Source organism: Pinus tabuliformis, chromosome 3_2 (genome assembly GCF_031772625.1).
Source record: "Pinus tabuliformis cultivar Carrire ecotype Pingquan chromosome 3_2, CPIR1, whole genome shotgun sequence".
In the NCBI taxonomy this organism is placed as follows: Eukaryota; Viridiplantae; Streptophyta; class Pinopsida; order Pinales; family Pinaceae; genus Pinus; species Pinus tabuliformis.
In genome coordinates, this window is record NC_142302.1 from 174,863,400 (window position 1) to 174,879,423 (window position 16,024).

Consider the following 16,024-nt stretch of genomic DNA (forward strand, 5'->3'; position numbering starts at 1 on the left):
CAAGATGCATTCAAGAAGAAGCAAGGATGGAAGAACAGGAAATGCCCACACTTAAAGGTCATCCCGCTACCTTTTCTTCTCATGCTAAAAGAAGAAACAATTCTGAGGCTAAATCCAAAGGAAAGGCTGGACCAAAGGGTGGAAGAAAAGGACGATGTTACCATTGCAATAAACCAGGTCATTATGCAAGGGAGTGTCCTGATAAAAGGAACTCACACTGGGATGATGATCAAAATCCCTCTCAAGGCAATCAAAGAAATGGCAGGTCAAATGGCCGAGGTAAAAGGAGTGCTGGAAATCAAGGAAGAGGACAACCATTCAAGAAGGCAAGAAATTCCAGGTATGAATCTAACACTGTTGACAATAAGCAGGATGAATATTATCTACCAGCTGCTCTATCTACCTCTGCTCGTCCGGACTAACTGGGAAATTGGCTTATTGATAGTGGTGCCTCAAGGCAATTCACTGGTTACAAAGAAGTTCTCCATAATCTGATAGAGAAAGAAACCAATGTGGAAATTATCCTTGGAGATAATATGAAATATCCTATGAAAGGTGTAAGCAATGTCTCTCTTAAATTTAATCAAGGTAATACAATCCACCTATAGGATGTATTATATGTCCCTAATCTAAAAAAGAACCTGGTGTCCATTTCGGCAATGGAAGACAAAGGCTACAAGGTGGCTTTCAGCGATGGCAAGGTACGTGTATGGAAAAACAATATTAAAGATGCCTTCACTCTTGGGTTTCAAGTTGATTCATTATATCAGGTCGAAGGAAGTACCCTGGGTGTCATGTCTTGTGACACATCTCTTCAGTCTGAACTATGGCATCGGAGGTTTGCTCACCTTCATTATAAAGCTCTACCTGATGTAAGAAAAATGGTGACCAGGATGCCCGAGTTCAGACTAAAGCAAGAAGGTATATGTCCTGGATGTGCTGAAGGAAAGCTAAAAAGGGGACCATTCCCCTCAAGCCAAGGCAAGACCTCCGATATATTGCAGTTAGTTCACTCAGAAATATCTGGTATGATGCCTGTGAACTCCTTGGGATGATATTCATATTACCTCACTTTTACAGATGACTATTCTCGAAAGACTTGGATATACTTCTTGAAAAAGAAGGATGAAGTGTTATCCTGGTTTCGACACTTCAAAGCCTTGATCAAGAATCAAACTGAAAAGAAGATCAAGATCTTAAGGACTGATAATGGGATTGAATATGAATCTTATGAGTTTCATGACTTTTGTAAAGAGGCTGGCATTAAGAGGGAGACTACCACACCATACACTCCCGAACAAAATGGTGTGGCGGAAAGGAAGAACCGAACGATTGTGGAAGTTGTCCATCCTATGATCCATGACCAAAGACTTCCGAAGTTTCTATGGTCCGAAGCTACAAACACCGTCGTATATGTACAAAACCGATGCCACCATCAAGCATTGGGTTCCAAGACTCCCGAAGAAATGTTCACCAGTAAGAAACCTGATGTATCTCATTTTAGAATTTTTGGAAGCCCTGTATATTTTCATGTGCCGAAAGAGAAAAGGAACAAATTGGGTGCAACTAGAAAGAAAGGAATCTTTGTGGGCTATAGTGAAAATACTAAGGGCTATAGAATCTATGTAGTCGATCAAAGGGAAGTCGTGATTAGTCATGACGTCACCTTTGACAAAGATGGGGCTCTCAACAAGGTGAACAATCTTCCTACTATGAGGAGCTCTCAAGAAGCTGACACCAAGGAACCGAAAGAAAAAGATGATGAAACAATGCCCAATGTGGAAGAACCCATGGATCCTATTGATCCTCCTCCACCTGAGCCTTCCTCTTCTAGGAAGAGACCTTCATGGCTTAGGGGGGCACTTGATGATGCTGAAGGACACATTGCACCCCAAGGAACCTTCCGTGAAGGTAAGAAACCAAACAAGTATTAGGGATACCTGACCATCATGAGCATAATCATTGAAAATGAGCCTTCATCATTCTCAGATGTCGTCAAGCATCAAGTATGGAAGGATGCTATGACCAAAGAATATGAGTCTATTATGAAGAATGATGTCTGGCAAGTGGTTCCCAGACCCCTGGACAAGACAATTGTCACTTATAAATGGCTTTACAAGATAAATCATGTAGCTAATGGAAGTACGGAAAGGTATAAGGCTCGTTTTGTCGCTCGTGGCTTCTCCCAGAAGGAAGTTATAGACTATGACGAGATATTTGCACTTGTTGCCAGATATACCATCATCCGCTCGATCATAGCCCTTTCGGCTTCACAATGATGGAACCTACATCAGATGGATGTTAAGACCGTGTTCTTGCAAGGTTCGATCAAAGAAGAGGTCTACGTGGAGCAACTCGAAGGATTTGAGATTTATGATAAAAAATCTCATGTGTGTGTTGATGCCCCGAAAATCGTTGTATCAACATTGGGGGATAACCACCCGGTCCGGACCTTAATATAGCTCCTTCTCCATTTGGAATGGTGGCTCCGACTGGGTATAACGGGACCAGTTTCCCAATAATGAATAAAATGGGTGGATGAACGATTCATTTTCTAATCTAACGATAGGTGAATAATTTAATCTATCAGCAAAAATAAAAGAACTACTACTAATCTCGGGAACTATTTTTTTTTTTTGAAATGTAGCGCTTGATGATCTTTGTTTATTGACAGGCATATAGATGACTCTATCTAATAAACATAGACATTTATTCATTCAATGATTACTTTGTTTAAATAGTTAAACAAAGTGATTAACACAATATTGCTACACTTATCATTTATATTATCGATACATATATGATCAAAAGAAAAGCATGCTGTAAACATCCAATAGTGGAAGGAATAAAGAATGCTATTAAAAACACATGCATATATCCGATAATAGCAAAAGCGATCAAACAACAATTCATATAAAAAGAATGAACTCAGACACAGATAATAGTACCATATGAGCTGCTAATCACTCCCAATATCAATCACTATTTGAAATTCTTCTTCCGACTCAGAAATACTTTCAAACAAAGACAGTAGTGTATATCCGCATAAAAGCTTCATTGTCAAAATCAGAATAATTGGCCCAGTTTTATAAAAGAATATGCCTGAAGTACAGTAGTGCAAATTCATGTTTTAAGTCATATACAAAACTTACGACCCTTTCTAAATACATGAAAGGGTCTATAAATACTTGATTAAACTAACTACCTATAAAACTAAAATCCTACTTAATTGGTATAATTTGATTATGAATATCTCCTTTAGGGCAATCTGGCAGTCGGCGGCATGAATCATCACTTAGGCTGTTTGCCTTTAGACCTGAGCTGGCATATCGCAAGCATTGGTTCCACTTCTAGTGGTCTGTTGAGACGAGAATTGAGTTGGGAAGCATAGGTGGCATCTTGTATATCGGGAATGATATACCCGATCACATCTGTTAGGCATTTGAGGGCGGCTCTCTGGCTGTATGGTTTGACTAAGAAGAACCAATAGGTGTCCCATGTCAAACTGTTAATTCCTGCGATTAATCTCCCATTTTTCTCTAGTTCCGGATAACATGACTGCTCCAATGTTTTAGCCGCTATCAATTTACCTGGGGTACATTGAGAAATCATGTTAGACAAGTAGAGAGTATCATTAACCAATTCAACCAAATTACTTGTGGTTAATTTGCATCTTGAAATTGCTCTCTCTGCTTTCATTAACTGGGACTGCCATTCCGTAAATAATATCTCCTTATGTGATTCTACGATTTTTGGCAAATTAGCCGCCTGTCCCTCATCGGTGTCTTGCCACTCAAGAAAATTAGTTAGTGTTTCATCGGCTTGATCCAAGTTTGTTCTAGCTTTTTCCGATTTTTCACCTATTGATGTCATCAAGTCGCATAAAGGTTCCACCTGGGCGATTTGTTGACATAAAAGCTTTATCTGTGTTATCAATGCCTTGTTTATCTGTAATGCCTCTGCTTTGAATTCAGTTAGCTGTGGAAGATTCTTTGTTTTCTCTAGCTGGGCTGATAGCTGAGCAATTTGCTCATCTTTCGACTTCAGCATTTGTTCATTCACTGCTTTTAGTTGTGACAATGCCTCAAACAGCTCTTTCTGCTTTTGAGCTGCACTGTAATCAATCCTCTGTTTCTCTTCCTACAATTGTTTATTCAATTGATTATTTATTTGTTGCTGTGTAAACAATTGTCGTTCTGCTTGCTCTGCCTTCTGTTGTGCCTCCGATAGTTGTGCTTGTAGTGAAAAGATCTCCTGGTCTTTTCCTTTTAATAAATTACTCACCTCTGATGCCTTGTCTATTGTCGCTGCCGAATAGGCTCCAGCATATTGGGATAGTTTTGTTAGGTCATCAGAGGGATCAAATTCCTCTTTCCAAACCACATTGCCCGTCACATTTTGTTTAGGGAATAGGGAAGGTTGATCAGTCCTTCTCCTTTTCTGCTGTCGTTTTACCACAACCTTTTGTTTTGGGCTGTAAAAGACATCTAAGGGAGGAATTTCTTCTACTTGAAAAATAATCTGATCGGAGGGATCCTTAGGGATTATCTCTACTTCTTTAGAACTGGGTAGGTCGCTGGTTCCACTTGGAACCTGTTTTGAAGTTGTTTCCTGTGTGTCAGCCACTTTTGATGTTTCGGCTTCCTTCGAGCACTCAAGATTGCTGATGATTGAGTTGAATTGCTGCCATTCCTGGAGAAATTTCTGGTCAATCTGGACATCTACATTCACCTCTGTGCTGCTCTGTTCCTGCTCTTTTGTCTGGGTTTCCTCTTGTTTTTTCATATGCACTTCCTCCTGTTCTTTTGATGTAACAGGAGGTTCCTTAGTGAGTCGCTGCTTAGGCTCGCTTGATTCTGTCGTTGGGGTTGTTGCTAACAGATCTAGAGGCAGAGTTTGCAACCTCTGTTCTCTAAGTCTGTTGAATTCAACTAACCCGTCATCCTTATATTCCATTCTGGCCAGCGATTTAACTTGGGACATTGACTCGGCTGAGGAGAACAGGTCATCGAACATATCTTCTTTATGATCAAACTTTGTCAATTTTGCCTGTTCAAGTGCATTATAGGCGACTTTGTTTGGATCAAATCGCCTATTAGGAAGAGTTGCTAGACTTAATGCCTTTATTTTTTCAGCTTCTTTCTCTGCATGTTTAAAGTCATGCAGAGTGTAGACACCGCATCTTAGAGGAAAAGAGGGCCAAACCTGCTTCTTTTTGTTCTTTAAAGTTAGTGTAACTCCTTCGGATGTAATCTGATAGGCTATCTCCCTAGCCAACAGTTTATCAGGTATGTACAAAGGGAGGACATGAGGTTTGGCTTGGCTGCCGAAAATTCTTACATAGGTAAATTTTTTCTCTCCGAACCATCTTCCTATGGATGTCAAATCAACCCCTGCTTTGTAGGAAATCTTAGGAGCAGGTTTATCAAAAATAGAGTAGTGAATGGGTAACATAAAACCATTGCAAACTTGATATAAATGGTGCTTATAGTAAGTTTTCCACAACTTCTGATGGTATATATGAATGGGCATGGGGTCTTGTGGAGTCCACCTCCATCCAAGCACAGGAAATTCAGAATTAAAACACAGGGTGTCCAAGATATAAGCACTATAGTAGAATGGGGGAATAAACCTTTCAGTAATGCGGATTTTTCTTCTAAAATCAAGAACTGCGGTTGCTAGCTTATCCGACAGTACAGTTGCTCAATCCATTATTTTACTATTACATGCTGCCTCCATCAAAGGAACCATTTCTATAGTGAAATTTGCGGAATCATGTAACCCCCACAATCTACACATCATTATCCCAGCATAACAATAAGGAGAACATAGAGAATCAACAAAGTACTTACCCAAAGACTCATGCTTGTGTTTTGCTGGATTTTGCCTCCAATCCCGAATGGGTTCGGATTCAATTTCGTTCTCTTCTCTGAATTTCTCCAGGAATGCCTTGTTGTACTTCTTCTCCGGTACAGGCAAATGATACATTTGCCTCAAATCATTAGGTTGAAATGAACCGAAGATTCTCCCATCCATGGTGCAAAAGGTTCTGTGTGTAATTTGGATTTCTTCAATTGCCCACCTCACTACATCCGTATATGGGAGAATTTGTTCCTGGGCTGCTATCCGATGAAGGAAAGAGTCGGCTAAATCCTTTAGAGTAGCATCAGATTTTCGAGTCGTATCTGCTGTGGCTTGTACTGCTGTCACCTCGGGTTCTTCGGCCTCAATCAAATTATAGGTACTTTGCCAAGTAGTTTTTCCGAGTCCTAGACATGTAGTGTCGGATATCAATCCTTTTCTTTTAGTTCTTGGATCAGCGATGAGTTGTCCTGTGGCTGGCAAAGCGGAGGCTATTGCAGTCTTCTTAGAATTCTTCCCCATTCTGGTTAAATCTACTGCTTCGGAAGAGCTCTGCACAGGACTGAAAATGAACGTAATACAGAGAATTGGTAGCGCAAACCAAATATGAGCGAGATATATTAATCAATGCATGATGAAGGATTAACTTAAAGTGGCCACGGATACAATCTGTGAAAAGATTTTTTAGACTTACTATTTCATTAAATGGCCGTTAAAACCTGTCAATCCTTTAAATGCCCATCATATCGTTTATTGGCCGAATGATTCGTTTAAGCGTGTCTTGGATGTTTTGGCGGTTGAGCGCAAGTGAATCGCTATTGGGAAGATAAGGCCTTTAATACGAATTAACCGTAATATCCCTGCTTTATCATTTTTTTTGAAATTCGCGCTTTTAGCTTTATCGCAATCGGCCGTCGGGGAAAACTTAAATCGTTATATTGGTTCCTTTTGGAATCCCCGATTGCCGATAGCGATATCGCCAATTCGCATCGGGAGTATTAACTGAGAACTTTGAAAAGCATGCATGGTACATCTCCGATCGCCAATAGCGATATTGCATCGCATCGGAGTGAAAGGGACTTTTGTTATGATAACTCGTTATTGCCGATATCCGATGGCATTTTGCGCGTTGTCGCGTTGGAGAAAACCAATGGGTCTTTAAGTTATGCCTCCTTTGTCATTGCGACATGCGATCTTGCGATCGCTTTATCGCAATGATAAAAAAATACTCATTTATATATTATAAGACCAATTAATTGGTTTATCAAAAAGGTTTTGTAATGTTTTCATTTTGTTTTCGGATCTTTTTGAATAATACTAAGTTGATACCAATTAAAATAAAAAGGGGCCCATTTCATATTATAGTTTTGAGAATAAACTTGATATGAAATGGGGGGTTGTTGTAGAGCACAACAATTGGCGATTCGCTGGAAGAAACAATTATCTCTGAAAAGTACGGAAATACTTAAACTTTTTCAAAATAGGAATCTCATCAAAGGGGAAAATTCTAATATAACTAGGTATATATGCATTCCAAATAAAATGAAACTATCTTTGCTAATTTCCTCTCTTGTTTAAAATTAGATACATTCTAAGTTTTAAATTGGCCTCTATTGGTTGATAATGATAAAACAGAAAACCTTTCCAAATCAGCTTTTAGAATTGACTCCTTTGTCATAGGTAGAGCCTCTGCTGCCAGCAAACGTTCATAGTTTCGACAGGGATACCTTTTAACCATGTTATTGTCCATTATCCCATCCATTTCAGAGTATGATTAACATAATGAATTCAAAACATGCTTTCATATTTTGCATTTCTTTTTTACTTTACTGTTATTTTGTAAGATAAAAAGCCATTGTCCTGGCTTGGTGACCAGCTGAGTGACAATGCCATTCACTGGTAGTAATTTAACCGAACAAGCTGGCTCGTGATGAGACCCCTTGTCTTATAATCCTAAGCCATTACCCTGTTTTGGTATGCAGTATTGGTAATGTCGGTTAAACTATTTCCCTATGATCATGGTAAGCGGGCTTGTAATAAGACCTATTATCTTTTATATCAAATATTTTAGAATTACACTCTGAGTAATCATAAGCTTTGGTGAGTGGGATGGACAATTTTCTCCTTAAGAGTAAATGGATGACAGGGTAAGAGTTAAAGATGCTGAAGTTGGATTAGTTCCTGTTTTGATATTGATAACCTTTTTGTGACCAATTTGAAAACATAAAATGATTTACAATACTTCTAAACTTTGAGAAGCGTTCACAAAAATTGAAGTGTGGTTTCAGAATGCAATTATACCTAGTTTCCTAGAAATTATCCCTTTTGTTTAAGACTTCTATTATTTTAAAAGCAAATATCAACACTACTTCTTTTGAGCAACTTTTAAATATAGCAAAGGTCAATGGAAGATACCTTATAACTTTATTTTCTAATGTTTCTACAAACTACAAAATTCCACTAAACTAAAAGGAGAAGGGGTTACCTCCTCAATTGAAGAATTTTTTTAAGATAAGGCCATTAACAGGGAGAGAATCTCTCAAACCTGATAAATCTTGTAATATGAAGGTCGAATGGCCTATCTTCTCACAGATCTGAAATGGCCCAAGCCACATCTTCTGGAACTTGGTGTGTTTTCCCTTATCTTCATGGGCTTTGTCCCATTTCAGAACTAAATCACTGACTTGAAATTGTTTTGAACCAGATGAAGCTGAATCAAAGGATGACTTGATAATTTGCTGATGTTTTCCATGAATAACCTTGGCTTTTTCTCTTTCCTCTTCTAATTTTATAATTTGGTCATGTCTAAGTTGAATAGAAGAAGAAGGGCTTTCCTCAATAAACTGAACTAGGGCTAGAGAAGGAAGGACAAGATTTATTGGTAGCACTGCTTCTTTTCCATATACGAGATTGAACGGAGAAGAACCTATGGAAGCCTTCTGCGTTATCCTATTAGCCCATAGTGCAAATATTAAGGATTTTTGCCATTTTTTATGATTCTGTTCGATAGTCCGCTTAATAATTTTAATCATATTTTTATTTGTGGATTCTGCTAAACCATTACCCTGGGGATAGTAATTAGCAGAATATTTCAATTTAAATCCTCTTTTAATAGCGAAATCAAACATAGCATTGCCTGAAAAGTAAGATGCATTATCAAAAACAAGAGCATTTGGGACACCAAACCTGGTAATGATGAATTGATCTATGAATTCTATAATTACCTCAAAATTTGTTGTCTTTAAAGGAATTGCTTCAACCCACTTAGTAAAATAATCAGTGGCGGTAAGGATATACTTATGCTGTTTGGAAGAATGTGGAGTAATTTCTCCAATGATGTCCAATCCCCATTGCTCAAATGGTTGTTCAATGTTGACTGGTTGCAAAGGGAAAGCTGGCTTTCTTTGTCTTCCACTAGAAGTTTGACAATTTCGACATTTCCTTACATATTCATGAGCATCTCTAAACAGAGTGGGCCAATAATATCTAGCATGAATGATTTTGTGGGCTGTTGTGTCACCTCCAAAATGTCCTCCTGCTGGTCCATCATGTAATTCCTGCAAAACCTTTTGTGCTTCAGGTTTTTCTAGGCATCTTAATAAGATTGAATCATAATTTTGCCTAAAAAGCACATCATCAATAATTGTGAAATTTTTTGCTTTTAATCTAATGGCCCTTTTGTTTTTGTAAGACAGGTTAGGAGGTGCATATCCATTTTTCAAATAAAAGATCAGGTCAGCATATTGTGATTCAGAATCAGTAATACTTATCTGGTTGATCGCTTCGGTTTGATCTGTATCACCTGATTCTTGAATGTTGGATGCTCCTGCCAATAACCTGCAAAAACCTTGGCCTCTAACAATCTTTGCTGGTTTAATTTCCAAGTCATATTCTTGAAGTGATGTAACCCAATTTGCCCTTTTTTCACCTAATTCCCTTTGGATTAATAGTTGCCTTACTGCAGGGAAAGGAACTATAACTTTTGTATGGGCTTTTAAAAGGAAGGGTCTGTAATGTTTGACAGCTTTATATACAGCAAAGGCTTGTTTTTCTACTTCGGAGTAATTCAATTCAGCACCCTGAAGATTTGAACTATAGAATGAAATGGGTGCTTCCAAGTTGTGATTGTTAATCTGTGTGAGTACTGCTGCATAAGACAAATCGGATGCAATAGTATACAATGTGAAATGATTAGAAAAATTAGGAGTATTTAAAGCGGGGGCATTGATTATTGATTGTTTGATTAAATCAAACGCTTCCTTTTGCGCTGATCCCCATCTAAAGACTGAATTTTTCTTAATCATAGTTTGAAGTGGCAAAATGATTTGAGAAAAGTCTGAAACGAATCTTTTGACAAAATTGATTTGGCCTAGAAATGACTGCATGGATTTTTTATTATGAGGGAAAGGGATTTCAGAGATTTCTTTAATCCTATCCGGATCAATATAAATGCCATCTTTAGAAACAATAAAGCCTAAGAGCTTTCCTTGGTCAAGAGCGAAGAAGGATTTTTTGGGATTAAGTGAAATACCGTACCTTTTGCAGCGTTGAAAGATTTGATTTAAATCATGCAAATGATTGGATTTCTTTTTAGAAAATACAGTAATATCGTCTAAGTAGACAACTATTGTTTTGCTAATCAATCCTTTGAAAGCTATATCCATCGCTCTTTGGAACGTGGCTCCTGCATTAATAAGTCCGAAAGGCATTTTCTGATAAGCATAAGTTCCCCATTTTGTTCTGAATGTGGTTTTGAGTCGGTCATCAGGATGGACCAAAACTTGGTTATATCCTGAAAAACCGTCTAAAAAGGACATCAACTCAGAGCCTGCCACTGATTGGAGTATCTGCTCCATAGTAGGTAATGGGAAATTATCTTTTAGGCTTGCCTTATTCAGATTTCTGAAATCTATACAAATCCTGATGTCGCCATTTTTCTTTCTGACAGGCACCATATTGGAGACCCAGTTTGAGTGCCGAACGGGAAAAATAATCTTAGCTTTCAAGAGTTTATTGAGTTCCGATTTTATTTGACTCTCTAAGTTCGGATGTATTTTTCTCAACTTCTGTTGAATTGGTTTCTGTTCGGGAAGCATTGGAATGGTATGCTGGATGATGGATGTATCGTATGTCTTTAAATCATCATATTTCCAAGCGAAAACATGTTTATTTTTCCGTAATAGTCTAATGAATGCTTCATTTTCTTCCACGGAAAGTCCTAATCCTAAATTAATATTTTGATGATTTTGTTCAGTGCCAAGGTTTATCAATTCAAACCTTAAGGTGGAACTTTGGAGCTTTGTATTGGTCACAGGTTTAAACCTGTCTTTAATATCATAAAGATCCTCAAGCTTCACCATAGGCTTTGGTATTGAGTTTTCCTCGTGTTTTCCTCTCATTTGAAGGTCATGCTTTCTTTCCTCAATGATTTGATCATCATAGGACTTTTCAGAAGTTAAAAATTGTAAAATGTCTTCATCGTGATTGAATACTCTCCAATTAGTGACATTGTCAGGAATCGATGGCCTAAAAAGTAATTCTATTGAAAATCTATCTGGGCTATAATCTTCGGAAGGTAGGAGCTTGGAAGCAACATTGGCTAGCAAGTCGGCTGCTGAATTTTGAGACCTGGGGATGGAAGAAATATTGAATGCCGAAAAGTGGGAGGTGAGTTCCTGTACCAGTGACTGATAATGTTTGAGATGGCTAGAAAGACAATGAATTGTATTCCTTACCTGTTTAATAATAATTTCGGAATCTCCAAACACTTTCAAATATTGAACCTTGAGGCCAATCGCTTTATATAGTCCTTGGACTAAGGCTTCATACTCAGCTGTATTATTCGTGCATTCAAACTCCAACCTATAGGACATCATTGTTTTTTCTCCCTAAGGGCTAACCAAAATACATCCTGCTCCCGAGCCTTCGCTAGACTTAGACCCATCAAAATATAGTGACCAAAATAAAGAAGTATTAACAATTTTATTTACAGTTTCCTCAATATCATTAAAACATCTTGACCTATCTGTTTGTGAAGAATTTTCGATCTGAGATGTAGAATTGTTTACTGAGAAAGGAGATGGTTGGGCAGTGAAGTTGCCAAAGAATGACTTAGATGAATAATTCCCCAAAATGTTGTTATTAAATGCTATTGGTTGATTTTTTTGTTCAAATTCTGTAACTGTATGGGTCATGTGTTTCTCCTGATCGATTTTTATTTGATTTGGCTTTCCCTTGTAGGGAAGCCACATATGGGACCAATCGGTAGAAATATACCCATGGAGTTGTTCAGACCAATCCCTACTCAAGATCAAACCATAAAATTCAGGTATATCGGCGATTAAGATATCAATTCTTTGAACTACTCTAGGATCAACTGATAGCCTGATAGTTACTGAGTTGATTTCCCCTAAAACCTGGACTTTAGTCCTGTCCAACTGCACAATATGAATAGCGGACTTTTGGGGTTCAATGTTCAGTTTGGAACAAACTGAAGCTGGCATTATATTAGAGGATGCCCCTGAGTCAATCAAACAGTTGTGCAGGTTTCTATTGTAGATCTCATAGGTTAGAAGGAAAGGTGGAGTATGAGAATTTGATCTATCTCCAATCAGAACTGCATCAGTAGCTTCGACCATACCAGAAGGTGGTTGACCTGAATCATTTGCAGCTTTAGCACTGGGAAGGGGTGAAGAAGGAACAACATTCAATTCTTTGAGAAGCAATTTTTGCTGATGTTTCAATTTACTAAGTTCAAACATGGTAATGTTTGCCTTAGTCTTTTTCATGTCATCAACAATATTGTAATCCATTGAATCAGATACTACCAATGTCTTAGATGTTGACGGAATATTTGAGGTTGAAGGTTGGTTTTGCGGAACTGTTGCAGGTGGCTTCTTTGGGGGTACCTTTTCCTTTGTTGTAGTAGCACCTGCACTCCTTTTCTTTGAAGTTGTCTGAACAGGTTCGGAGGTACTTTTACTCCTAGTAGTGACAGGAAACGCTTCTTCTTCATTTTCTGTATCGGAGTTAGGCAATATAAAATCCCACATTCCATGACATTCAACAACTTCCTCTTCTTTATCAGTTGGTGAGACTGTTTCTTCTTCTCCTTCTTCAGGATCTGAATCTGCATTAGATATAACATTCGGTGGTTTTGATTCAGTTTTCTTGTAATTCTTAAAGGGCCTTTTGGTTGAGGTTTCAGCTACTTGTTTTTTGATTTCAACCATTTCATTTGACATAGTCTTGAGGACCTTTTGTAGACCCTCCATGTCATATGGATCTTTAGGGGTTTTCTTCTTTGAATCATCTTTAAAAGAAACTTTTTTGGTTTTTCTATCTTCAAGAGCAGCTTTCTTCTCTAGAGCATTAATACGTTTCTCCACAGCAAATGCTTCTTTCATGTTTTCAGCTAAAGTTGGTTTTCCAGACCTGTCTACAAAAATAGCTATATTGGTAGGTAGGGCAGTTATATACCACTCGCTTCTGATTTTCTCACTTGGTTTGGAGGCCGTTGGGATTTTATTCAAGATTTTATTGAATCGTGCATTAAATTCTTTAATCGGTTCCCTATGCTCTATCCTAAGATTGGAGAGATCATTTATTAATGTAGCTAAAGACCTATCATCACCATACTTAGTAAGAAACTATTCTTGGCAAGTCGTCCAACTGGTAATGGAACCAGAAGGCAAGGAAAAATACCAGGATCCTGCTGATCCTTGCAAAGTATAAGGGAAAAGCCTAACGACAACATCTTGCTCTGTTACTCCCTTCAAATTAACTGCTAACATGAAGTTATTAATATGTTCCTCAGCTTGTGTTCCATCATCTGGATTAAACTTGGGTAGCCATTTCTCAGGAGCATCAGGTAATGCATGCAATGGTGCAGGCATGTTGACTGCACCAGGCCTGGTCCATGGATTTGCCATTGTAACCGCAGTAGTGGATGATACTACTGTTGAAATTCCAGATGTCTAGGAAGGAGTTGATATTGAGGATTGCGCAGGTTGGGATGTTGAAGTTGCTAATCCCTGATGAACAACAATGTGTGATGAGGGAGTGGATGGTTGACTTCGCACTGGGGAAGATGAGATGGAGGATGTGGATGAAAGTGCTTCACTGTCAGATCCTTTAGTGTTTTTCTTCACCTTTTTCCTTTTGGGTAAAGGGAACTCAGTAGGTTCAATACCGAGCTTTCCACTCTGAAGTCTGGTGAGAGGGTGAGGTAAATTGAATTGCGAAGTCACACTGCTTTGAGATACCTCAGATTTCTATGGTGATATCGAGAAGCTCTGAAGTTTATGGATAAGAGACTGAACTTCAGGAGATTCAAGACTTAATTGTTCTGGAGTATTGTGGGTTTGAGCAGTGGTAGTTGATTCCTCTTCTTCTTGTTTGGATACTGGAGAACCAACATGCAATTGGGAAGTACGAGGTGATGTGGAGGTAGAATTACTCTTAGAATGGTCTGTAGATTTGGGTTTGCTTGCCATTCACAGTTGAGCCCTCCTTCTAGCGCCAAAAATGTTGATGCCCCGAAAATCGTTGTATCAACATTGGGGGATAACCACCCGGTCCGGACCTTAATATAGCTCCTTCTCCGTTTGGAATGGTGGCTCCGACTGGGTATAACGGGACCAATTTCCCAATAATGAATAAAAGGGGTGGATGAACGATTGATTTTCTAATCTAACGATAGGTGAATAATTTAATCTATCAGCAAAAATAAAAGAACTACTACTAATCCCAAGAACTATTTTTTTTTTTTTGAAATGTAGCGCTTGATGATCTTTGTTTATTGACAGGCATATAGATGACTCTATCTAATAAACATAGACATTTATTCATTCAATGATTACTTTGTTTAAATAGTTAAACAAAGTGATTAACACAATATTGCTACACTTATCATTTATATTATCGATACATATATGATCAAAAGAAAAGCATGCTGTAAACATCCAATAGTGGAAGGAATAAAGAATGCTGTTAAAAACACATGCATATATCCGATAATAGCAAAAGCGATCAAACAACAATTCATATAAAAAGAATGAACTCAGACACAGATAATAGTACCATATGAGCTGCTAATCACTCCCAATATCAATCGCTATTTGAAATTCTTCTTCCGACTCAGAAATACTTTCAAACAAAGACAGTAGTGCACATCCGCATAAAAGCTTCATTGTCAAAATCAGAATAATTGGCCCAGTTTTATAAAAGAATATACCTGAAGTACAGTAGTGCAACTTCAGGTTTTAAGTCATATACAAAACTTACGACCCTTTCTAAATACATGAAAGGGTCTATAAATACTTGATTAAACTAACTACCTATAAAACTAAAATCCTACTTAATTGGTATAACTTGATTCTGAATATCTCCTTTACAGCAATCTGGCAGTCGGCGGCATGAATCATCACTTAGGATGTTTGCCTTTAGACCTAAGCTGGCATATCGCAAGCATTGGTTCCACTTCTGGTGGTCTGTTGAGACGAGAATTGAGTTGGGCAGCATAGGTGGCATCCTGTATATCGGGAATGATATACCCGATTGCATCTGTTAGGCATTTGAGGGCGGCTCTCTGGCTGTATGGTTTGACTAAGAAGAACCAATAGGTGTCCCATGTCAAACTGTTAATTCCTACGATTAATCTCCCATTTTTCTCTAGTTCCGGATAACATGACTGCTCCAATGTTTTAGCTGCTGTCAATTTACCTGGGGTACATTGAGAAATCATGTTAGACAAGTAGAGAGTATCATTAACCAATTCAACCAAATTACTTGTGGTTAATTTGCATCTTGAAATTGCTCTCTCTGCTTTCATTAACTGGGACTGCCATTCCGTAAATAATATCTCCTTATGTGATTCTACGATTTTTGGAAAATTAGCCGCCTGTCCCTCATCGGTGTCTTGCCACTCAAGAAAATTAGTTAGTGTTTCATCGGCTTGATCCAAGTCTGTTCTAGCTTTTGCCGATTTTTCACCTATTGATGTCGTCAAGTCGCATAAAGGTTCTGCTTGGGCGATTTGTTGACATAAAAGCTTTATCTGTGTTATCAATGCCTTATTTATCTGTAATGCCTCTGCTCTGAATTCAACTAGTTGTGGAAGATTCTTTGTTTTCTCTAGCTGGGCTGATAGTTGAGCAATTTG